The sequence below is a fragment of the Sciurus vulgaris genome, assembly GCF_902686455.1.
Source record: "Sciurus vulgaris genome assembly, chromosome: 12".
Lineage (NCBI taxonomy): Eukaryota > Metazoa > Chordata > Mammalia > Rodentia > Sciuridae > Sciurus > Sciurus vulgaris.
In genome coordinates, this window is record NC_136473.1 from 41,997,411 (window position 1) to 42,023,874 (window position 26,464).

Below are 26,464 nucleotides of genomic sequence, written 5' to 3' on the forward strand. Positions count from 1 at the left end.
CAATCATTTTGTGCTCCCAGGGATTACGATTCCTACACTAACAGGTGGTGTCAGAGCTCCAGACCTGATCCTGCAGGTGCTGCCTGGTGTTCAGTTTCCCCATGCACTATAGGTGTAATCCACACCATTAGTTTAATATTTCACTGTGGGAAAGACACCAAGCACAGGATCCTGGGTAATGTCTTGAGATTTCCAATATCTCTAGAGGAAATTATTTATATGTGACATAGGGTTTCCTTTCAGGATTTACTCTAGAGACATTTGGGAAATTGTAGGGTTTAAGAGTGTATATGTGTTTGCATGTACAGAAACATTTCTTTTTAATTTAATGTCTACGCATACACTGCAGGGTGCTTAAAAATATGAAGCTTTGTGTGTTGGTGGAGAGCATAATACTCCTCAGGCTAAATTCAGGATGGATTTTCTTACGTCTATTGCTGCATATTAAAGGGTATAAAGTAAGTTAGCAAAAATCACTGTATGAACACTCTAACATCAAGGCATAACAAATTGATTCAGAGAAGAACAGAATAGTTGAGGATGGAAAAAATGTTTCTGTGCCCAGCTGTTAATCCAAGTATGGGATAGGATTGCTACCTTTTGTCTGAGTTTCCCAACATGTTAGTTGAGGGGACCCATGTGAAACTTAGGTGGTCTCCATAGCAACTGCTTAGGTGCTTGATGACTGACCAACAGTGGATAAAGCTCGCATGCCCGGGTAGACCTGGGATCCTAGGTCATTTTGCAAATCTCTGTGTTTAGCAGAAACAAATTTCTTGATTACGTTTTTCAGCCCACCTATCCATATCTAGTTGATTTTCTTCCTTTAACCAACCTTCCTTTGTACGTTCCTGGATTAAAATGACTTAAGGTCAGACATCATGTTTTCAGCATTTAGGGATATATTAAAGGTAAGATCTCCATGAGTACCCAGTGTTGAGGTTTTGAGAGTTACTTGTTTGGAGAATGGTGGAGATGTGAAAATTTTAATGGCACTTGTACTTCCACCACTTCCCCTCCCTTCCTTTTCAGAGATGGATATGGGATAAAGCTGGTGAAGCTTAACCTCAAGGCTAATACATTAACCTATCTATACGTTGACATGATCATATGTTTTTCTAATACCTATAGAAGTGAGGTATATTGATTGCAATTGGTTAATAATGGATATCTTTCCATTCTCATTTGCCCTACTGCACATTTTACTTTGCTTCAGGTAGAGCTCTGGGACCATGGACACATTTTGTACTTTTCATCTCTAGGGGACTTGAGTGGAGGTACAACTTGGTTTGGGTTTGGTAGGGTGTGTGTATGTGGTTCAGTCAGTCTCGTTCATGAATGAGTTAGCCTTCCAGCATTAGGATGCCTATTAGGAAAACTGTGTTGACTTCTTTTTTGTCAGTTGTAGACTTGTAATATTGGATTTTGTACCTCATAAAGGACCCCCAAATTGTATAAGTTTTAGACTCTACCAAACATGAATCTGCCCCTGACTTTCTCTTCTATGTTTCTTGGTATTTACCTTGTTAATATTTTATTCTGTATACATGTCTGATTGTAGGATTGGAGATTAGCTGTATGGCATGATTCGTCATGTTCACACTTTGTAGTATTTTTTTTTTTAAGGTCAAGACAAAGTTCTATTCAGGAGTTACAGATTGCCTCTATAGATTCTGATCTCATATTGTCATTCACTTATGAAATGGTTGTAGCATCAAATTAGCAATTTGAGTCACTAAAATTGAGAGCACCTCAATTTGCCAGTATTTAACGGTAATAACTTTTTGTTGTACTTTTTTTTTCACTTACCTTTTATAAATGTAAAATGGTACAAACATTTTGGAAAGCACTTGGGCAATTAAAAAAATTAAACCACCTATCAGGTGATCCAGTCACTCCACTTTGAGGCATTTATCCAAGATAAGAGAGAGTATTCTCACAACAAGACTTGAACACAAGGTTTTGAAGGTAATTTATGTGTACCCATCCAGGCATCCATCAGGAGGTAAATGGAAAAATAAATTTTAGTACAGTCATACAAATAGAACACTACTTGGGAACTAAAGGAATAAATTACAGATACACAACAACATGAATGAATCTAAAAATAATAACCTTCAGTAAAGAAATCAGACATTCTGGATAATTGTACAAAATTCTAGAAAATGCACTGGTTTTCGGGAGGGGATGACAAAGGTAAAAAAAAAAAAAAGAAACCTGGGGCAATGGCAACTTTCACTGTCTTAATTGTGGTCACATGTTAAAAATCATACTTTTGAACTAACCAGAGTTTATCGTACCAATTATATATCATCAAGGCTTCTAAAAATGCAATTGGAACTTTTTCAATTCTGTATTAGGATGATTTTGCTTCCTATTGGTTTCCTGGCAAGTACACAGATGTTTATTCTCCCATGTTCTTATAGTTCAGTTGGAAATTCTTGTATTCTTTGGCTGCTTCAAGAGGCAGATGTACAAATGGAGACACTTAGTCGATTTTCATAGGCATCAAAATGCTTCTACCGGAAAGTTTGGTGGTGTTAGGTCCATGCTATTATTGCTATTATTGTTTTTGGCAAGAGTGAAAGGAGTAGGATTTATTTAAGAGAGAAGAAAAGAGATAGAACTCTCTAAGGGCAAGCAGGGACCTGACAGGGGTTGCCCTGTGTTGTCTTTTTAAAATTAATTAGGATGTGGGAATTTTGTGAACAAGTTTCAGAAAGTAATGGAAAACTGGCGAAGAATAAACATGACTCCTTTCAATACATGATTCAAGACATTTATTTTGCATATACAGCAATGCTGTGTTGATCAAACTTGTGTTCTATAGAGTGGGTCCTTGAGGTATCATTCTGGTGAAGAGGTCCCATTGGATATGAACAGTTCTGTTTCATAATTTCACCTGTTTATGACCTCCATACAGTCATTCCCCAAAATGATGATATTGAGTGAACATGATTTAAGTCATCAGGTATTTATAGGTCATGTCACAAATCTTTTCTGAATGAGTATATTAGCTAAATTAATATATAGCTACATATAATCATCTGCATATGATATAATCTTAAATTCCTTAAAGAAAGGTGGGGCAAGGGGGTCTCATGAAAATCAAAGGAAGAGTTGCAGAGAAAAAGGATCAGAGAGTGGGAGGAGGGGAGGGAAGGGGGAAGTGCTGGGAAGTGACATTGACCAAATTATATTGTTATATCGTGTGCATGTACGAATATGTAACAACAAATCCCATCATTATGTACAACTCTAAGGCACCAATAAAAAATTGCAAAAAGAAAAAAAATTAAACATAAAAAGAAAAAAAAAAGTCCTTGTTCTCTTTTTATATGAAGTCACTGTACTGAACTTAGTGATCTATACTCTATGGGCTATAATGAACAGAAGTTGACTGATTTAGGCAGGAAACAGTGCATTAAACAACTGGAATATCGGGGCTGGGGATATAGCTCAATTGGTAAAGTGCTTGCCTTACAAGCACAGGGCCCAGGGTTCAATCCCCAGCACAAAAAAAAAAAAAAAAAAAAAAAAGGAATATCTATAAGGTTAAATATGTATCACCAATTTCAATCACATAGTATTTCAACACTTTATGATTTTCTTTGATAAAGATGATTTTGATTATGAATTAATGTGTCTATAAAAGAAACATCCAAACTCTTTTCTCATCTAAAATTCATGTGAATATTTTTTCTAATTTGTATTAAGTAAATTTTATTCCATGATTTTCTACTGCATTCAACTTAACCAATAGCATTCCCTGTAAGCAGGCAGAATCAAGTAGTAGAAAGAACTTTGGAACAGGAAGTTCATAAATTTGGGTTTATTCTAAAAGTCTGAATGATCTTGGATGAAAATTGGGTCATTCTTTTTTCTTTCTTTTCCTAAAAATAGAGTAGGACCGGTTATTGGATATGAGTCTTAGATGATAGGGAAATTGAACTGAGAAAAACTTCCTGCCATTTAGAATGAATGTTGAGATACTCCTGTATGGATAGAATATTCAAGAGTTCAGTAATAAATCCAAATTGAAAAAAAAAAGTTTGTATGTGCTCTTTTGCATATAACTTATAATAATATTTTCTGGGAATTTTATAATAAAATCATATCTATTTATACACATACATACAAATGTATGCATATATTCTGAACAAAGTTTTTATATATACACGTCAATATGTATATGTGTATATAAATAGATGATGGTTTAAAATACGCTGAGTTAGCCCTTAGCAAAGGTGAAGTCAATGTTTTCCTCATCATTTGCTCCAGCTCCTTTCCTTAACTTCTGCGCTACTCTCTTGGGGTTGTGCTTCTCCCCTCTCCATGTACCATTTTCCCCTGTGCCCACTTCTGACTGTGCAGACTGTGGCAATCCAGGGCTCTTCGAATGAATTCTCAAATATACTAGTAATATTTTTCTTTACACATCAGATTCTAAATTATGAAATAAGGGTTTTTTTTTTTTTGTTTTTTTTTTTTTTTAATTAAGGGAATTCCAGGCATCAGAAAAACCCCTGGGAAGGCAATCTGGGAATGAGTACAATATCTTAGAACTGTATGGAGGTAGCTTTTTGAATGGGTGGGAAGTATGGGCTTTGGAGTAAGGCCAGGTTGGGTCTGAATTCTGGCTCCTCACTATTGGCAGTGTGGCTTTGGACTTTCATTTGTATGAAGGGGACAGTAATAACTGACTCTTATGGGCTTGTGTTCAGAATGTGCCCAGTTCATAGTGTAGCATGAAGGTTATACATAAGAGCTGTGGAGGCAGGCAAAGGGCCTAACTTTTGCTCAGGGGGAAATAAGTTGACACACTGGCTTCTAAAGAACAGGGATAATAATGCTTTGCTTACAAGATTGCTGCTGAGGCTTTAAACACACTTAAAAGATTTACCTCAGTTCTTGGCATAATAAATACTAAATAAATTGTGGCTACTATGATAACGGTTATTATTAGATTATTCTACTGTTGTCTCGGCTTAATGAATGGTGGACCTTATTTTTGTTGTCATTCTTAAAATTGTATTAGTGGCATTCCTGAATCCATTTGAGAAATGAATCTTCTTTTTAAATATAAAGAAGGCTCTTAAATCCAACCAATCATTTCATATAATATTTGTTATGCAGGGAAAACTTAGCCAATGTTTGAAAGATCTATTTTATTTTTCCAGGGAGAAGTTAAGAAAATACAAAGCCATTACTTAACCTTCTCCTTTCCCATTGCTATTTACCAAAGGTCATCTCTGTGTGCTCCTGCCCAATATAACAAGGTGACTGAGCCTATTTTTAATTCCATCTCAGGCTACTGAGCACAGCTTAAAACATTCAGATAAGCCCCTGTTATGAAACAGGATTTCAATTTAGTTGCCTCTAGTCACGTAGATGTACCCAAACTTGCATTTTGATAGCAAAACAAACAATTTGGTTATCTCTTTGTGCATATGTGGGGGAGAGAAAAATAGCACAAAAAAATGGATCTGACCTCTCAGTAGTCAATTTCTTTATCCTACATTCTGGCCAGTGCACAAGTAAATAAAAGCTGGAAACTACAAGCCTGCTTTACCGTCTTTTCTCGGGAACTTAAAATTTGGGCAACACCAATTTTAGGAAACCAGAAACAAAGACAACCACTATTTCACTGTGGTGAATTCTCTTCCTTAGGTTATATTTTTTCCAAAGAAGTACACCTGAATGTGACTTGCTTGGGTTCCAAGAATTGTTTTTCTTTAAGAATCATGGTTATGATCCTTTAAGGTAAAGCCAGGATTGAGACCACACTGTCTCTGGTGTGCTGCAAAACACAGAAGCCAAAACTTGCAGAGTGCAGAGCACCAAAGGTGACTCCTGAACTATAGGCAGGCAAGCCAGCAGGACATTTTAGTTGCCACCAACTGTATGCATTTACTTTTATTTTCAGGAACTTGGAGGGAACTGCACAGTGGAACTGTTCTATTGTCAAACAAGCAAAAAATGAAGCTGCTGAGAAAATGAGGGCTGTGAACTGTGGAGAATGAGCACACCAGGCCTCGTCATCTCAGCTAGTTAACACTGGAATTCAGAGTCCCACTTCCACCCTGTTCCCCACTTCTTTTTGCTCAAAGGTCACCCTCGCTGTTGAATGCTGCCTTTGTTTCCATACTTGTTTCTCTAGTGGACTGAGAGCTGCTAAATTCAGGGGCTACATCTTACTCTTGTCCATATTCCCAGTGCCTGACACATTGCACAAACTCAATAAATGTTTGTTGTACACAAATCATTTCTCTGCCAAAACAGGGCTCACATTCAGAGTTAATGGGCAATGTGATGTATCATCTGTGACTTTATCATGTTTGAATAATTAGAGATCTTTGCTTTTAAATCTACATTCTCTGTTTTTCATCTTTTCATGTATCCCCCAAATATTTTCTAGGCAATTATCCTGTGTCAGCTCCTGAGGGGGTTACACAGATGGAAGAAATCTTTTCCCTCCCTTAGTGAGATTATTGAGTCTGTGTCATGAACCATACTCTATATATTCAGAAGGCACCCTAATAAATAGTTTGGGGTTTATTTGATAGTTTTGACTGTCATTTGAAGAAGAAAATCAGTTCAACAGCACTGTAGATAACATTGGACTAAACAACTTGAAGGCTCAATTGACCAATGTTTCTATGATATGGAGACACTGAACTAAAATGCCATCAAGAAACAACAGTAATATCTAATGCAAGAATTAGGAATGTGTATCAATTTTCACAGTGCAATTTGGTAATAATGAAAGTACACTTTCTTGTTGTCATGAAAGGGACTTCTGGTAGCCAAAATATTGTTCTGGCATGTAGTGAGTGTAAAGACCCCAATGGCCTCTCTGCTTTCATCTTTTGAAATTCTGAAGTGGTGGGATTTTGCATGCTACACTGATAATCTGGGAAAATGTACAATCACTATAAAAGGAAATTTTTCTATTAGTCCAAGAATAATCATTTATAACAAAACCACCTGACAGAAATATGTGGGTGCATATCACACTTATGAAGAAAAAAGATATTTTTACAACCAAGGATTATTTTCTTCCCTTTATACAAATCCATGTGGCCTATTCAGACATCAGTCATCAGCAATGCTGTCTCATTCAACTCCAAGAGTAGAGTTCAGAATTTTTGCTCTAAATTTGGATTAAAAAGAATTCAGTATTGAGAGTTGGTTGTTTTATCTTCCACAGCCTAATCACTCAAAGTCAGTGGCATGTGAACTCAACTGGAGTAGAAGAGCAAGCATAAATAGTCATGGAGTATGACTTTTCTGCCTTGGAAACACTGCTTGATCTATGCACTGCTCCCTGCTGCTTTGTTTTTTGGAGTTAAATGCCTGCTTGGCTCTGCAAGGGATAATACTTGCTTCACAGAGATCCACCCATCTGTCTGCTGACTCTCATAGTCCTCTAGGGACACCATGGATGAGAACTAATGTGCCCCATCCATCCATTTAGCATCTGGTATGTGCATGTATGGTTCTAGAAGTAAAAGGGGGATAGAGGGACCAAGGAGCACAACATGGCCTAAGGACATAGGATGTTTCCCTCTGGGGAGTGACTTTCCTCTGACAAACAGAAGGTAAAGATTCTGGATAGATTCTGACACAGATACATTTCTATGTTGAATCCTGTCCAAAGGTTGCATTTGCTGGTTACAGGAATTCTAAGCATGATCAAACAAACCAGTCCAAATGGGGCATTTGGACTAGAGAAGACAGTTTGGGGGTTAGGAAAAAACTAAGCACATGTATTATAGAAATGATCCATCGTAACTCCCTTGATCTAAATAGAAAGGAGGAAGACCAAATAGATAAACCAAAAGGCACCAGAGTACTTGGAAACCTGGGAGAAGAGCCAAAGGCTACTTTACCCATCACACCAGCAAAGGTATTGTGGGGCTTCTAGAAACGACTGGTACTATTGCAGTTGACCTCAGCCTTGGGAAGTCCAAGCTCTGAGTAGATTTGTTATTGCAATGAGCAGTTAGAAATTGATCCAAATTAAATAACTACAGCAGCAGCAGCAGCAGCAGCAAACTTTGCTGCAATCATATGAAATCTTTCTGTTGCCCCCAAAGAAAAATGATTTCTCCCCCAACTTGGCACATAGTCTGTATTTTGCACCTTGGACTTCTGTGAAATCTGTCTTGCAACACTTTCTTTGTGTACTGTTGGTTTAGACTCAGTCTAGTGGTTGGAGCATATAGGGAAGCATGGTGTGGAGAAAAAGGGACAGAAGGGGAATTAGGAACCGTGGGTTCTAATACTAGCTTGATAACAAACTGATCTTCAGTCTTAAAACACTTAACTTTTTGTGCGGTCACTTTCATATCTGTAAAATGAGGAGACTGACTAAGTTCTAAAATTCTAGAAGTTAGAAGATGTCTAACATAATGAGTCATGGAGTGAAGAAGGCAAAAAAGGAAATCATGGAAAGTGCCACACTGTAATTTGCTAGGCCTCACAGGAACATTCAAGAAGTCTTTCTTGGAAATAGCATTCCAGTCCTCCAAACATTCAGGGCTTTTTATTTGTGCATGTCTTTACCTTGTCTCCTTGTTAACATGCATGTCTTGCCTCATCAGGGAACTTTAAGTTCCTTGAAAACATAGTGTATCTTTTTTATCTCCTAAGTCATTTCTATGTCTGTCTCCATAAATATTTATGGAATGAATTAGTGGTTCTGTGAAGAGTCCTTGATTGCTCTTCCTCCAAATAATTATTCTTTTCATCTCAAAGATAAAATTAAGACCCAAACACTGCAATTAATTTATCTCAGTTCACAAAAATGGATTTGAAGTCTCAATTCCAAATTATTCACAGTAATGAACTGTTCTTTCAGCAAGCCTCCACAGATATTCATTCTGAAGACCTTTGCTGCTTAGTCCCAATCCACTAATATCAAAAGCCTGCAAAATAATAATGATAACAAGAACAAGAACAAAAACAAGTATATTTTTATGCTGAGCTACAAGCATTGTCTCATTTAATTATAAAACAGCATTGTATGGTTTAGATGAGGATTACTGACACTAAGTAGTAGTAATGCTAATATAATGATAGTATTGAAAACAAGTTCATCAGACTTCAACATTTGTGCTCCAAACTGACAGTGTACACGGCTTTGTGTTTTGCTACACATCAATAAAGCCTACCTAGACTTATTTCCCTGGTTCCAGTATGAAAACTAAGTCAATATGAGGAGATAGAGCTAAAGTTCTTAAGGGAAGAGGCAGTCCTTCAGAGTTTTGTGGTTTGGTGGCTTACACCCTCAGTCAAAATGCTTTCTTAGCCACTTAATGGTTGTGTGACATTAGGAAAATTTATTGGACCTCAGTGAGCCTCAGTTCTTTGTTGGGAAAATGTGGATAACAGAAATTACTTCAAGAAAATATTATAAAAGCCTAATGAAATATTACATGTTAAAAGATCAGGGGTACACAGTAAGTGCTCAGTAAATTCTCCATCACCCCCTTCCACTCTCCCTCCTAGCATAAGCAATACCTTCCAAACAAGTTCCATCACCATAGGAGAATAAAGGAGACACTTGCTGGAACTCCTTGACATCTGCTAATAAAAAGAAGTTCACTCCTCCTCAGCTTAAATCCCAAATAAAACACTTTACCTCCCTAGAAATCTTTAGAGCCTGCCAAGGCTCCAAAATGTTGAAAGCTATTTGCTGTCAATGCTCCCACTGAGCTGAACAGGCGAGGTTGTTTGTTTTCCATTGACATGATTCTTTTCTGAGGTTTTTATTTGGGTTCTTGGTGGTCCAGAACTCAGCATGAAGACATAGGATTAATGTTATCCCTCACCCCATCCCATGGTGATACTTAAACTGAGTAAAATCAGAAGTATTCTTTCTCATATTTTCTTTTTTCTTCTTTTTTTTTTTTTTTTTTTGGTAAATGTGGTCATTGGTTATATAACAACAGTGACCTCCTCTGCAGGGACATTTTTCTTCATTAACTCATTTGCCAAACATTAAGCATCATAATTCAGGTATCACATAACATGTCAGAGACAAAAAGACGAAGGTAATAATAGTCCCTTGAAGACCTGGCAATACAGAAGAGGGAGAAAAGAAAAGAGAATTCCAATGCAGCATGGAGCCATGAATGGGAACCCCATGCAGACTGGCTCTGACTCTTCAGGGCACCAGTCGATACCCCACCGACAACTGTGGCCTAGTCTCCCAATGCTATTATCCAACAAGAAATTCTTAATGTTTGAGACCGACCATTAAAATTTTATATATGGCATAAGTTATATCCTCAGGAACTCTCCTCTTTACAGAAGTCATTTGTCTTAAAACAATGGAAATCCCATTGCAGAGGAAAGAGATGTCTTCTCCTTGTCTTGAGCATAGAGAGCCTCAGGGTTGGGAGGCACCATCAAGGCCAAACTCCATAAAGTATGCATGATTCCTTTCAACTGCATCCTATTCATCCCAGACTCCAGCACAAACTTTATTGACTCACATGGTGACCCACTGCATTTGGGGCAATTTCAGGTGTTGGAAAAATTGCCATCTAATAAGGCAAATTTATGTTTTGTTATCTATGAACCCCTTTTGGGTCTAATGAAGCCTAAGGACTCCTCAAATAAGGTTTCTAAATTCAGAAAGTATACAACATTGCAATGATTTGCATTCATACATGTGTGCACACCCACATCCAAACACGCATACCAAAGCATAATGTAGAGTTATATTGTTTTTTTAATAATGAACTAAATAATAGGATCTAGAAGCAAGTATTATAGTAACTACCATAATTTTGAAGTAGTGATAAATGTAAGTGATATTTTGAGACATTGGTATCAACTGTAAAGTGATATGAAAATAGGTTTTGTTTCTATTGGTGATAAAACCATGGTTCTGCTAATAACTACTGTGGTTTTTTTTTTTTTTACATTTACACCTAGAGGGAATGAAACATATCAGTTACAGGTTAGCAGAATCCAAGACACAATTTTTTTCCTGTCCAAGATCACAGATTTTCCTGAATCTCATAGACCAAAGGAAAGAACACTTATTAGAGAGATTTTTAAAACTTGTCTCTTTTGCTTCTCCTAAGTCTTTCAACCCCCCAAATAACATTTTTCCAGAATTTCCAATAATTTGTGGGCAGGAATTTATTAATTTGCTCACCAAAGTGAAGATCCCAGAAGGTTAGCATGCCCAGATTGCTATGGCCAATCCACATCATCCCGTGGGAATGAGGGATAAATTTTCAGGGATACCTGGGAATCTTCCAACATACTAGGAAAGTTTCCTTCCATTGGGGAAAACTAAGTAAAAATATTTGATTTAATATTTTAAAACCCAAGTGGTAAGTTTTTCTAAAGGAAATTAATTGATTTTTAATGGTAGTTTGACATTTGTACCGAAATGATCATTTCAAACCACTAAGGAAATGCAGCACAAGAGACAAGTAAAACAAGGCCAAAAGAAAAAACATTCCAGGATGAATGACTGAGTTTGTCATTTGTTTAGCCTCTGATAGATGTGTGTGTTTAAAGATAGTTTGAAAATTGTCTTCTAGCTGATAAGCAGCAGTCTCCAACCCTAGCTCTCAATGAGGTATAGCTAGATCTCAGTAGATTTCCATCAGATGAAGTTCATTGTGCACTTTATCTGTGCCAGGAAATAAAAACATGAACAAGAAACTGCTTCTATCCTCAAAAGCGAGCTTAAAATTTAGTGAAAGATATAAAGATTACAAAAATAATTACCCAAGGAAGACTAAAAGCATATTAAACTGGAGGGGAAAAATACTTGAAATGATGTAAAGAAAATATTTTAGCTATTACAATGTCTTATATTGACTTACATTGTCAAACAGCTTTGTTAGTAAGGCAAAAATAATAAATTTTAAGAGTTATTCTGGATTATAGCACCCATAAAATACCATTATAATTATTAGACAATTCTCGGTTTTTCCCACTGGTTCTAAGCTCTTTCAAAGTCTCTACCTGTCCTCTTCAGCATGATGCCCTGTATCCTCGCATGGTGCTTTGCACAAAGCATCTTCTCAATATGTACTCATGAATAAAAGAATAAAGGCCAGCATACTGTGGGAAGCATACTGTGGGAAGGTGGAGGAAGTAGCTTTGAGATCTGGTTCCTGAACTTGCTTGGCTGTGTGACTTTTTGAAAGCCCTAGATCTTGGAACATTTCATCATAAAATGGGGATAATAATGATGATAGTAGTTAGGACTTTTGTAAAGGTCAGATGACACCTGTAAAATGTTTGGCAAATAGTCATCCTTGAGTCAACTGTTTACATTGAAGGAAGAAAGCAAAACTGATGTTTAGCGCTGGAATGAAGCAGGAGGATCTGCTTCCACATTGTCTTTGTAAAGAGTGAACTCAGGAGAGGTTGCAGGCTTTCCTGAAGGCTGTGAAAAAGGGAACAAGACCCCAAGTCTCCTGAGTTTCTTAGGTTAAGAATTTTTCATAATAACCAGATAACTCTCTTCCAAGTCAAAAAATTCTTAATGCTGTTTGACTCTGAAACAAAACAATGTTTCTGGTCTGCTTTCTCCAAAGTTTATATTATCTGATTTCATAGATGTGAGATGCTTTAAGTGCATTTTCCATAACATTTGTTGTATTGAGGTCTTGAATATTTCACATTTCCTTACTGCTCAAAATCTTTCATAAGGAACAATAAGGGGTCTCTTTGGGCAGGGGATATGGCCCCAGACATCAAGCAGGTCTTTATCAGAGGGATGAAGATTAACACAGATCTGTTCTGCTTCCAAGTAGAAGGTTTGAGGGTGAACATTTTTTCATGTGTTTTTAGTCTATCAATCACTAGCTCAATCAATAATGTTCAATCAATCAGGATTGAAACCATATACACAATTTCATTCATTTTATAATGAGCTACTGCTATAGAAAGATGTTTGTTATTGGTTTTGCAAATGTGAATAATTGTTTTATATAGGAATTAAATGCAAGATTGTATGTAAACATTTAGTAAAGGTCTATGCTAGTAGTAACTGCATTTATTATTATTATTATACAAAGATGCTTAATAGATATCTTTTTAAATATTATTTTTCTAGTTGTCAATGGGCAAATTAAGATTTAATTAATTCATTTATATGTGGTGCCCAGTGCCTCACACAAACTAGGCAAGTGCTGTACCACTGAGTCACAACCCCAGCCCAATAAATACCTTTGGAATGCATGACTGTGCATGATATTCTCAGCTATCCAATAACCAATGTTATGATTATAAGAAATTTTCCTAAAAAAACTTGCAAGTTTATAGTGAGGATACACACAAATATATCTACTATAATTTGGCACACACTACACATTCCACAAATGTTAGGTGAATCTGACATTTTCAAATGAATAATAAGGGAAAATTAAAGATCACTTGAGATTTTAATGAAATATAGATTTCTATCAAAGGCAGCTGGTAGAGAAAGCTCATTATAGAGTGCCTGGATTTTTAATAACTGTAAGTATGATGTCACACATTTATCAACTTTCCTAAAACATTGCTACTATAATTAGAAAATATAATGCATTAACCAGTGTTCATGTTATAATTGCATGAAAGCAGAGAAAGGTGGTTTGTTTTCCATGGATGATAAGATTAGCTTCCTCTCAGCCCTTGGAGTCACAGCTGTACAGCCAGGTATAATAATATTTTAATGCAGACAATGTTTGTACTAGACAAAGTCAACTTAGCATTTCACATGAGTGAGTCAAGTGCTCCCCCACTCAGTGTGTTCTTCCTTCCCTTCTCTTGCTGTTTAAATAACTTATAGGAGAGGAGAATTTTAGCTTGGAACAGCTTCTAATCCATTCCATGAAAGTCATGTTTGAGAATATTTGTGTTCTTGGCTTCATGTCCCCGAAAACTCCCCTTCGAGAGAACTTTTCCACAAGCCATCTATGTCCTTTGCTCCTAATTCCCTCGCATGCATAATTCAGAAATGACTTCTTGGTGAAACATACCCTTGAGTGTGTCTCCTTATGAGGATCATTGCATCTGCCTCCATACTATGATCTAACTTACCCTGTTTTACCTCTCAATCAGTTACATGTCTTTCAAGAGAGTTTCCTTTCAACTGCAAGATTTTACCTTACTGTAAAGTAATTTTTTTAAAAAGGACATAGGATCCCAAATTTCTCTATCTGAAAAGAATAGAAAAGTGCTAGAATAAAAAGTGAAAATCAGCAGTAGAGATTCATGGTCTTGGACTTTGGGTGATAAATATTGTAATGGCCCCATAACCCTCAGGCTCTAGGACACATTTCTCCCTCTCTTACTTGCTAAGACCTACTATTCCAACATTGGATTTGATTGGGTGGTGAGCTTAGATGGACCTCTCACATTGACCCACGCTTTCCCAGGAAGGAGTGCTGTGTAGTTCCAGGTAGTGAACGGGAATGCAGAGATTAATCTGGTTGAAAATGGGAGAGACACGGTGACCTCCCTTTCCTCCCAGACACCAAGGAATCTTGACTTTGTCCTTGAAAAAACCTTTTGCTTCAATTCAAGGGCACCATACCACCCAGCAGAGTAAAGTGGCACCAAAGAAAAGTAGAAATCAGAGTTTTCAAGGCCGCATTCATGCGTGCAAGCTGCTGAGTTCTTGGTCTCTAAGCCTTCTGGAATCCACAACCCATAAGTCTTGGAATCACTCTTTCTTGATAAAAAATATCCTGACTTCCCTCTCTCCAGTGCATCCATCCCCAACCCAATGCTTCACCTTCTCCCCTCTCTGGAATAGTAGTTTTCTTCCCCAGAATGCTTTGTTTTGGGCCTCTCAGAGGGTTTCAAAAGCTCCTCTCTGGGCTTTCTTCTGAGGTCCTCACATTCAGTATTGAACAAAAGATAGCAGAGTAACTGCTTCGAGAGTGCCCTTGAAGCTAGCATCTCTCACTTAGCTAAATGATGAGGAACCTTTCAGAAGCCATCACTGCCAATCACAGGGTGCCACTTTAAGAGTAAATCATTCTCCCTACTTTGAAAACTTCTAGTTGGATTAGATTTAGGATGAACTAGGTTTAAATATTTCTTAGCTTCTAATAAGTGGACGCATGATTTTTATTTTTTAGCACATCTTAGACTCTGTATACCATAAGAGAAGTCTCCCTCTTTCAAAATTTAATTTTCTAGGATTTTGAAGATACCCTTGGTTGCCAGTATACAAAATGCATCTCTGCAGTCCTGAGATGTGTTTAAAATAAATGCTGGGTCTACTGACAAAGTAGTGCACAAACATTTCCCATGGAGAACCAACTCAAGAAACCTCGGTCTTTCCTTTCCCTTTTTTCTGTATTCTTTTTTCTTTCTCTCACTATTGACCGCTTGCATATAATTGAGGAGAGAAGCTAATTAAAAGAAAGGGAAATTGAGTTCACTGTTATATAGGTTTCGGTTTTCCTTATTTTGCCAGGCAGCACCAATTCTGGAAGCAAACTAAAAACACCTTCTGGATAGTGTATCCCTTATGAAGACTATAGACTGCTCTTCAAAGGAAGGAAGGTACATAAAGTTGGAGACACTTAAGCCATTTGGAGACTAGATCCCCTCATGGGCCAGAGAAGGCATTACATTTTTTTAGAGTTTGCACATTGCCCCCTCCTGGCTTTACCTACAGGAGTGTTACTGCATATCAGAAGTGTTTATTATGGCCCCACAGCTGGGTGTTATGTACCTGTGAACACGGAGGAGTTTGTTTAAAATATTCAGGACATCTCCTCAATAGTTTACACTTGAAGCTAATCTGAGGAAAGAAACTCACTATTCCTTGGCTCCCAGGTTTATATTTAAGGATGCCCATCATTACATCATCTCACTTCCTACTCTTATTGCTTCAACCCTCTTATTTCCCATCCTCTTGGTTCTAACATGTCTCTGGGACCCCACTCTACAAATCAGTGCTCTACCGAGGGCTGCATCCTGTTGATGTGATGGCCAAAGACATCCTCCCTCCTAGAGGTGGTGGTGATGGGAAGCAGGCTGAAGTGTGGGTCAGTTCTCACATAAGTAGTCTGAGGACTATTTTGGTCTGACAGGATCAAAATTAACTACACATTACTAGGTCAACATATCCAATTCACAAAGACAAAGGAACTATGTACAGAAAGAGAAGAGCTAATCAAACAAAACAAAACAAACAAACAAACATAAAAAACAAAATTCAGCAGATAACACCATAGGTCTAATTTACAATGGCACCTCTTTCCTTCCTAAACAATTTGTCTTATATGTTAGCCCTTTGTGGGACTTGCCCTAAACCCTATACTGGAGACATTTTCCCTAGCTGAAATAATTCATTAGTATTGTCCTAAATACTTAAAGAAACTGATACTGAAGTTTTGCCTGCAACGCAGCACAATTATTGTCAAACACTGGAGTACAAATGTGGCCGGCCTAATCATCCTGTGCCTATGAGGCTTCTGTAGCCTCTCAGTGTTTGTCCTTGACCCATCGGGCCAATCTTCTCCACATCCATAAGAACTCAGGGCCCAGACTCAGGCTCTTAACTCATTCCTTTGCATTAGAAGAGGATTATAGAAGAGGTATTTTACTTTAGAGATATTTAAAGCAGGTACCTAGTTTAAACTTAACCAAACTTATGGGTATCTAAAACTCTGGCTGCCTATACTAAAATTTGTAGAGAATGGACATTTGATTACCTCTCTCAATGAAGAATGATAACATGAAATGATGAGTAATCAAAGCATTGTTTGTATTTATCTTTGAAAAGTCATCAGTGTTTATACAAAGAGAATATATTTGGCCTCACAATCAGACAGTCAGTACTAACATGCCCAACAATGCTTTAGAGTTTGAATGATAACAGAGAATTATTGGGCTCTGATATTACATTTATAGAAGATTGACAAATTCTCATAATAATACAAGACTACTCTTGACTACAGACAGAATTTAGTTGAGTCAATTGATTGCTTTTATTTGAATAGGTAAGTGCTTTGCAATCAGTTTCCTTTGTGATGTAGAAGTAGAAAAATATTCACCTATAAAATTAAAATGTTCTCTCTTGAATATAATATTAACTGACCAAATATATTTTTTAGCATGATGTCAAAAAATACTGTGCTAAATCATTCACATCAGTCAGTGGGTAAAAATAAGCTCCATGGTATAGCCAAGCATGCATTTCCCTTAGTGACGAAAGAACACATTCATCTGATAAAAAAACATGTTAACATAAATTCTCTGTATGTAAAATAAATACTCTTCTTATAACTTCCTTATCATCCTTGTCAGGCAAGTCTTGGGATAAGAATTACTCTGAAAATCAGGTACCACTGGATGGTGGGTTGATTGTGAATTATCAATGAATGGCGTGGATCTGGTCCACTAAGAACTCACTGAGAAGAGTACTATTTCGATGTACGATAACACATTCGATTGCTCCTACACCTGCTGCAGTGACATTCTCTTGTTGACTGGGATCCCAATCTGTGTATAGTCTCCATTGCTGAAATAGCACTTTTTATAGGAATTCAGGGCAGTTCAATACCAGTACATGAGGACTACTCAGAGCAAGACCTCTCTTTTAATTGAGTCTTTATTTAATTCCCTCGGACTTTTCTGGGGAAAGACTGAACTCATTAAGCAATGTTAATTTAATCACAAGTAATAAACGGGGAAAAAGTTGCATAACTATCTTTAAAAAATTTGATTTAAATGTGATGAAATTCCAGAAAAATAGATTATTATTTTATTTATTTATGTATTTATTTCTACAAAACTTGTATCTCAAAAATAAAGGAAAGAAAGAAGCAGGCAGAAGCCTACCAGTGTGGGATTGAATAAGATCGAACGAAAAACTGACGTTTCCTTTCAAGGATCATATTTACTACTTAGTTCTTCAATTCGTAACTTTTTAACATAGTAAAGTATGAGAGCCTGAAACTCATCCTGTCTGGGGGTGCAGAATATAGACGTGTTGTTAACTCACAAAGTAAAATTAAAGCCAGTGCCCAGGAAGAATTACTGGCCATCACATGTAAACCTATGAATGTTCCTTCTCTCTTGTCCTCCTTCAATAGTAGCATAATGATACAATGATATTTCATTCATGAGCCTAGTCCACCTTGGCCATATGCTTTAAAAATCAAAGTCGTGCACAAGTCCACTGTGGTTCCCGTTCTTACAGGGAGAATATTACCCCGATACTAGGAGGGGAATGTTCAAAGACTGCTTTCTGATAATTAGACGTATGACTTGCCATAGGTCATCACGGTAATGGAGGTCCCCAAGAGATTCTTGTAGGTTGTGTGGCAACATGCAGGTATTGATGGTTAAAAGAAAGAGATCCAGCCAAGTTTAAAGGTCCTTGATTTACACCTACGCATAATTCAATAGGTGAATAAACCTTGTGGCCCTAACACACACGCTGGCAGCTCTAATTATTTGGGGAGAACCAGGAGAGACAATGGCTCAGGGCTGTCTACCTTGACCAGCCGCGGAACAAGGTCCATCTATTACAAGTGCCTTGTAAAGGTAGAAATCAGAAACTGCGTGTAGCTGAGTCGTGACAAGCGGCGTACCTGCAATGACTGATGGCAGCCTTCTCCTCGGGTCCCTTCTCTCTCCCTCTCCTTTCTTTGAGTTACACAGTCCACAGAGGGGTCTAAGTTTGGTCTCCCGCTGCCGCTTTCAGCTCCACCGCAGTCGGGCTCCAGCAGACGCCCATAAGCGAAGCGCGCCGCGGAGCCAGGAGAGCCGGAGCCCGGCCGCTGCCCGACTGCTGCGCCTGCAGATGCGAGGAGCCCGGAGACTGAGCTCTGGCTGCTCTCGGCGCTGCGTGGGGATATTAGCACAGTCTGGGGTTCCTATTGGCTCTGAACACCAAACAAATCACACCAGCCACCCCCTGCTCTGTTTCACTCAGCGCTTGTTTCTCATCTAACCCACAAACATTGCAGCCACACACACTTCAGTCGCTTGCAGTGTTTCTCGTTTCCTCCTTCCAGTCTGTGGATTTACAACCTTGTGATCAGCTCTAACATTTTTTTTTTTCTTTTAAGCAGACTTCCAATCCAAACCTTCTTGTTTATGTGGAGAAATCCTCCATCCCCTGAACCTGCAAAAACCACTCATTCCTTTTAGATCTTCTTCCTCCTTTTTGTAGGTGGGTCTGCAACGTGAAGAATGTAGAAAGCCTGTGTGTGACATGCCAACATTCATATTCTCCCTCCCTCTCTCTCCTCTCCCCACACCATTCTTTTGTTTTGAATAACTGAGGTCAGTGAAATTAAAAGCAAGCTGAGCCTAATAATCAAAGTGAGAGTTTAACTAATGAAATCTTGAATGAATTTGGTGCAAAACATTCATTGCTTGAGTTTGTTTTCTGTTCCAAATAGCGCTTTGGTCATTATTATCCTTATTTTGTTTATGAAATGCAGAGGTTTCTAATGCAAATCAGATTCTTAAACATCCAGAAAACATGGAGCAACGACGCCAGACCAATTCGTGTGTTCCGTGGCTTGGTGTATTATACCAGAATATGGTGACGCCTGCTTATTTCCTCTTACTATTTTTTTATTCTCTCCACTTCATCTCAGGTCTGAGACTCTTGCTGTGATTCAGTAGTCAAAGAATACCGTCCAGAATCTGCTGATAGAGGCTCCTGGATAAAAATTTGTCATCTGTATTTGTCACTAGTGATAAACCTCTTGCCTCTCAGTGTGGAAAGGACCCAAGAAAAAGAGATCTTACATCGTTGGCTGGGAAAATTCCAAATAAAATAAAGTTTCACCTTGTTTTAGAAAACAAACCCTTTTTTAGCCTTTTCCCAAAAGTCAATTTCACTGGTGCTTATGGAAATTTTATTGACAGTTATTCTTGACAAGAAGACATTGCTTCCAAAATCACTGAGCAGTTTTGATTTTTTACTTTAATTTTTTCCCAGCATTATTCCTTTTATATTCTTTTTTTTTTTTATTTGATCGTTTGGTTCCAGAAAATTCATACCATATTTTCTCACAGAATCACAGGAACTAATAATTGGTTTTTGAAATTTATTATCACCAGATTACCTGCTTTCTTTTCTTACTTGGGTAAGAATTCTGAAATGCAGTCTTATTTTCAGAGAGGACAGGAATTCTGAAATGCAGTCTTATTTTCAGAGAGGACAACCTGAAATCAGTTGAAATTCACAAAAGAAATACAAACAAAACCATATTTGGCTGTTGGTTCCTGCTAACCATACTCTAACATCAACTGACTTATCCTTATTACTTTAATAATGCCAGTTCATTCTGTAGGAAGGCAGTTTTAAAATTAATAGTACCATTATAAATCTTTGAATGTGTAGAGTGCACTTTTTCTAAAGAGTTGAAGAGTTCTAGAGAGAAAAGATCCACAGGTAAGATTTTCCAGATGTTATAGGTAGAGAAACAAAGTAAGAGAATAATAAAGAGACTTACTGAAAGTAGACAACAAATAAGCCGGGAGATTGCATGGTTGCCTTCCTTGTATTTTCAAGATTATCTATTCATACAAACCGTTTGAATCAAGGGAAAATGAAGGGTTAATCAGCAGATTCTGATTCCTGCTTTTGCACAAAAGAGAAAGCATCCTTCTAAACTGATAGTCATTTTCCACATTATTTCAGAACTAGACATGATATTTTCAGGTAAGTTACAAACAATTGCCTTATAACATTTTTGCCTTTCTAGGAAAAAAAAAAAAAAACACACAGTGACTAGTTAAAAAAATGACACATAACATTATATTTTTCTGCTGATTATTTTCAGGGCTCATTTTAGCTCTTCATATTATTGGAATGATAGTATAAAATCATGAATAGCAAAGTCACAGATGAATCTGAAACTTTATTTTAGGTAATAATTCAAGCTTTCTTTCCTCCAGTTAATGAAGAGCAAAACTGGATGATTTAAGGAACACTTCTTATATTCAATCAGTTGTGTGGTTAGGGGAAAATAAATCATCAGTATATATTCTTCTATATTTATTCTTTCGATTATTTGCTACTTTAAAGATTTATTTTCAAAGACATTTCTCAAATGTGGTAGTTCCATGAGTTCTTTGTAAATGACACAGACATTGGTAATAAGAAAAACTCTTGCATTTCTGAATGCAGAATAGTGGACTGTCATGCGAATTGATGGCAAAACAATCCCATTTTATTTTCCATTTATTCAGTCACATTAGTATCTCCTGGTTTACTCCCATGTGGTACATTTCACAAGATATTCACAAGTTGGCATGTATACAGGACAGTTGACAAGAGAGGAGTCTGGATACTATAATTGATAAGAGATCCTGGAGAGAACTGGGCAGCTTTTCTTGGAGAAAGGTCTCAGGGTGAAGATTTTCATATTACATGTGGAAAAGAAGATATGTTTACCATTCGTTTAATGCTCCAAATGCGTTGTCATCAATATTTCTCACTATTGTCAAATAATTCAAATATTGTCGCATATTTCAAAGTTTGAATCTTCGAATGACCACACGAAGACTCTAGGTTAAATACTATTAGGTTGATTTGTGTGAGAAAATCATCTGATTTAGTCATGGTTATGGTGCCAAAGGGTAGGAAGAATTTGAAATGTATTCCCAGCCTTGAGTTCTTCTCGAAAGAAGAAAGGGAGGTGGGTGAAATTCAAGATAAGAAAGGAATTCTCATAATTAAAGTTTCAACAACTGGAAGGTTTCCTGGCATAATGATGGATTGGAGATTTTGATCTGAGTCACTGAAGTGGTCAAGAAAAGGTCTCACAGTCATCTAGAGACATGATTACAACATTATGACTAATGTCAGACTGAATGATCTAGGATTCATTTCAGTTTGAAAGCATCTTTGATTTTACTATTGACCTTTCGACTATTGTAGAAGAATTTATAATTTTATGGAATGATCTTCATGCTATGTTAAATAAAAAGGGTCACGATTATGATCTAAGTATAGTTATGGCCCATAGATAATCATAGATTATCTTTTGCCCTTCATTCGATATATCAATATGTTCCATAATTTGCAATAAAAAAGATAGAAAAGTAGGAAGCTTATAATTCTTTCTCTGCTACACAGAAATATGAGATTTCCACATGACTAGAATGTTGAAGACGGGCATCACATTCCTAGTGTTGGTAGTTTCACATTCTTGATCTTGTCTACACCTGCCCCTTTATTTTCTTTCCAGTCTATGTTATATGTCATCCTAATGCTGAATTTCTCCCTGGTTATCTCTTTATTCCTCTTAATAGCTTTTTTTAAACCTACCTACTTCTTGACATGTCTGTAAATGCTGTTTTAGTCCTTTTACTATCTTCCTTAGATTATTTTAGCCGTTAACTTTAAAACTGCTAAAGTGATTTTGATATGCATAGTTTTGAATCCTTTGATTTATTGACTATTATGTATGTTTTAAAGATAAAAGTCTTTATATTGAGGAAAGCCAAAATCTTCTTTTGGCTAATGTTCCATATTCACATAAGAGTCTCCGCACGAAATATTTTTTATTACTCACTGATATATATGAATCTGAATTCTTATCATCCATAAATCTCAATTGTTTATTTGTATAAAATAGCATCTATCTCTGTTGTGTCACAATATTCCTACCCAAAATGTTTAAAAGAATGATTTATAAAAGTTTTATAGAAAAAAAAATAAAGCCTTTACTGTGTTGCAGAACTAACTCGTTGGCCATGAGAGTACCATCTGTCATGTTGTGGCACCTCAATGGAGCAGAGAGCACAACCTATGGACAAGCTTGGGAAATTAATGGAAAGGGGATGACCACATATTCATCTCAAGGCCCATTTTTCCCTTAAGACCCGGGGAGCAGGTGGTCCTGGGTTTTTTTTTCCATTCATTAGCTCATGCTTATTAGATGTCAGTAAGGCCTCTGACTAGACTCTTAGTTCTGACATATGGTTGGGAAGAGGTGCAGAGGGTGAGATAGGAGTGGAGGGAAGATCACAGCCACCTTTGATCTAAATGTGCTTATGACTTAGTGTAAGCAGTGAATGCAGGAGACACACAAAATAAGATTTGGAATGACAAATATAGCTGAAGGGATGGCCAGGATGGTCCCATTGTGGTGCCTGCCACCCCACAGCTCTTTCTCAGACCTGTATAGGTGCACAGATGGGTGTAGATGTATTGTAGAGGTGTGGTATTCATCTCTCCTTATGGTTACAGATACCAGACTAAGGGAACACACAAAACCTGAAGGCAGTCAATTTGTCCCCTACAGAGATGACAGTAATTGACTATTGATCAGATTTCTTCTTTTGTAGAGCTGAAACCAGTGCTTTCTCTCTTTCTCTTTCTCTCTTTCTTCATTTCTTTCTTCTTTGTATTTAAATATCTATCATTATTATCTATATCTACCTATCATAATCTATCTCTGTATGTTTATTATCTATCTATCTATCTATCCATCTATCTGTCATCTATCATCTATCACCTATCTAGTCTATCTATAGTTGTAAAGTGGTAGGAATTGTTATGGTTGTGGTTAGAGTAAGCATCTATGAAGTTCTAATGTATAAAAGTAAGACAATGATAAAATGCAGCTGTTCAATCTTTGTTAGCATCCATGGGCTTTGCCTTTCTTCATTTTTCGTTCTATGTGTACTCATAAACCAATTTTCCAATGTTTTAGGTAAGTTGTTTGAATTTCTCCTCCTATAGGAGATTACATGAAGAAAAGATAGCAGCAGAATATTGTAGCAGTACCAGTAGTATGGGAAGTTATAAGGGGGATCTCTGGCTGAGGTTTAGATGATGGCCAATGTTTTAATGATGGGCATTATTGTAATTTAACCTGGTACATGAACTCTGATATCAACACTGGATTTGAATCCTAAATCACTTACTATTTGGGTATCTCTGCTTTTCTTCTAGGATGATACATATATATATCTTCAAAGTAGATATATATCTACTCTTCAAAGTAGAGTTCTAGGAAGATTAAATTAAATTTTGAGGGATTACATGATGCCTCATCTAAAGGGAATACTTAATAAGACACAGGATCCAAGCTCAATAGTGCAGGCATTTCATATGCAGTAAGTCACAGGGGCTACTGAATTTCACTAATCAGTAGTTGAACATGAAGGGGAACTTCTATGATGTTCAAGGTGGATTGAATGATATACTCTCTGGGATTTTTTTTTAGCAATCATAAGATAGAATACTGATTTGACTTTAGGAAATAATCCTAAATCATTCAAAACTATTCCTGGGCTGTGGATATAGCTCATTTGGTAGACAGCTTGCCTCGCAAGCATAAAGCCCTGGGTTCAATCCCCAGCGCCGCAAAACAAACAATAAAAAACTGTTCCTCATGGGGAAAGATTTAACTGACTACTTCCATTTTTAAAACAGATTTAAGGAATGTGATGTGATGCATTTCTCAGTTTCCTAAGGGTGGAACTGTATTTCATTTGCATTTCTACATCCAGTGCCTACCACTCTGTTTGATACATAAGTGACATTAAAGATTAAATTACTTAAATTATAAATTAATTTATAAAAATTAATGAATTATTAATTTGTCAATGAAAAGATGACTTCCTTTGTGGATGGTAAGCTAACAAGGAATATAATTCTAAAAATGGGGGTTCCAATGTTTTTTTCCGATAGATATACTATTTGAATTAAGTGTTCAATGGTGGTTGGTTACATTATTGTTCAAAATGTTTTCTTTCTTGTCTAAGGACCCATCCCTCAGAGAGGATTATGCTGCTATCCCTCTGTATCTATGAAGGATTGGTTTCACAACCTCCAGTGGATACCAAAATCTACATGCTTAAGTACTTTTATATAAAATGGTATAGTATTTGCACATGACTATGGCACATCCTACCATGTACTTTAAATTATCACTGGATTTCTTTTAATACTGAATAAAAATAAATGCTATATTAATCATCATTATAATCTATTATTTAAGGAATTGTGACAAGAAAAATATTTGTACATATTCAGTGCAGATGCAATTTTAAAAACTAGTTTAAATCAGTGGTTGGTTGAATCTGTAGATGCAGAAGGCACAGGAACAAAGCTAACTGTATCTGCCGACTCCCCTGACTGAGGTCGACAGTTTGTCTTACTTTGGCTATTAGACTAAGTCCAAAAGTTACTCTAAAAAGCAGCTTTAAGAGCCCTCTCGTGGTTGACCACAGTCCCTCTTTTACCTCTTCCAGGAGACTAGCATTGCCCTTGGGTCTGTGAATGAGGACGGCATGAAACTGACCCACAGTCACCTGAGACAAAATGATGAGATTGAGTGGTAAACCCTAGTTGTCATAGGCCACTGAGATTTTTTGATAATTTCTTGACTGCACTGCAACATAATCTAAACTGACTAGCACGATACATTTCTGTGATCAATTTTCAGAGACTAGAACTCATTTGCATAGATAAAATCCTGCACGTTTGTTAATAGATAAATGATCACTTGTCTTATTTACACTGAATGCAATACTATCATACATGCTGTGCATGAAATTCCCATTCAAAAACAAACGATCTCTTGTTAATGCTGTATTCTTTCTGGATGTTATTACACAGGAATCACTCGGTGACTGTTGCTAGCACTCATTTTTCAAAAGCTGGTCTCAGAGGACACTGGGTTGATAAGGAAAGGTGTGGGGAGTGGAAGAAGCCCATTGCAAACTGAATGTACAATCCTTTGGTCCCTCTGGTTATGTTCTGCTTCACCCCCTCTACAGATGAATTCTCCAAATAGACCTGTGCCCCCTAGGAAGTACAATAACAAAAGGAGGGACTTGTTCTGACTGTCCTCAGTGGCTTAGCAGCCTTCTTCCACAAGTCAGTCTCCACACCTGTAAGATGGGAGTACAAACATGAAATGTGTATCATCTGATCTTGTTTAATAGTTATCTGTAATATATAATAGCGGTGTTGAGCAGTGGCACACACAGTTATGTGGGTTTATGCCTCTGTGTTTTTCCACACGCACTTCCTTCCTTCCTTCTGATATAGTATTTCTCCTTGGGAATTCATATAATTCCCCTCCCTCCAGAGTTGGCCAAACACCGCCTCTCCCTTCACCTTGCCGTCTGCAGAGGGTCAGGCATTCCCTCCTTTCCATAGTCCTCTCTAGAGAAAGCCCCTCTTGTTCTGTTATTCTCAGTGAACATCATTCATTTGCCTCCCCTTGTTTGTCAGCTCCCTGGAAAACAAGGTTGTCGTCACCATGGCAACAGCCTAGCTGTGCAATGAAAAGAGAGGATCCCAGAGACACAGCACAGGTTCAAGTCCTAACTTCATTTTTCAGTTTCTTCCTCAGTTGAAAGAAAGAGAGAGAGAGAGAGAGAGAGAGAGAGAGAGAGAGAGAGAGAGAGAAAAGAAAGAAAGAAAAAGAAAGAACAAAAGAAAGAAAGGAAGGAAGAAGGAAGGAAGGAAGGAAGGAAGGAAGGAAGGAAA

At 37.2% G+C, this 26,464-nt stretch overlaps 2 protein-coding genes across 16 annotated transcripts in view; both read left to right on the forward strand.

Annotated features, from left to right (window-relative positions):
• Positions 1 to 26,464, forward strand: part of LOC306641041 (uncharacterized protein) — a 250,247-nt gene that overhangs the window by 188,375 nt on the left and 35,408 nt on the right. The window lies entirely within an intron of this gene.
• The window catches only part of ARHGAP12 (Rho GTPase activating protein 12), a 437,561-nt gene that overhangs the window by 29,700 nt on the left and 381,397 nt on the right, over positions 1 to 26,464 (forward strand). The gene's annotated exons all lie outside the window — the stretch shown is intronic.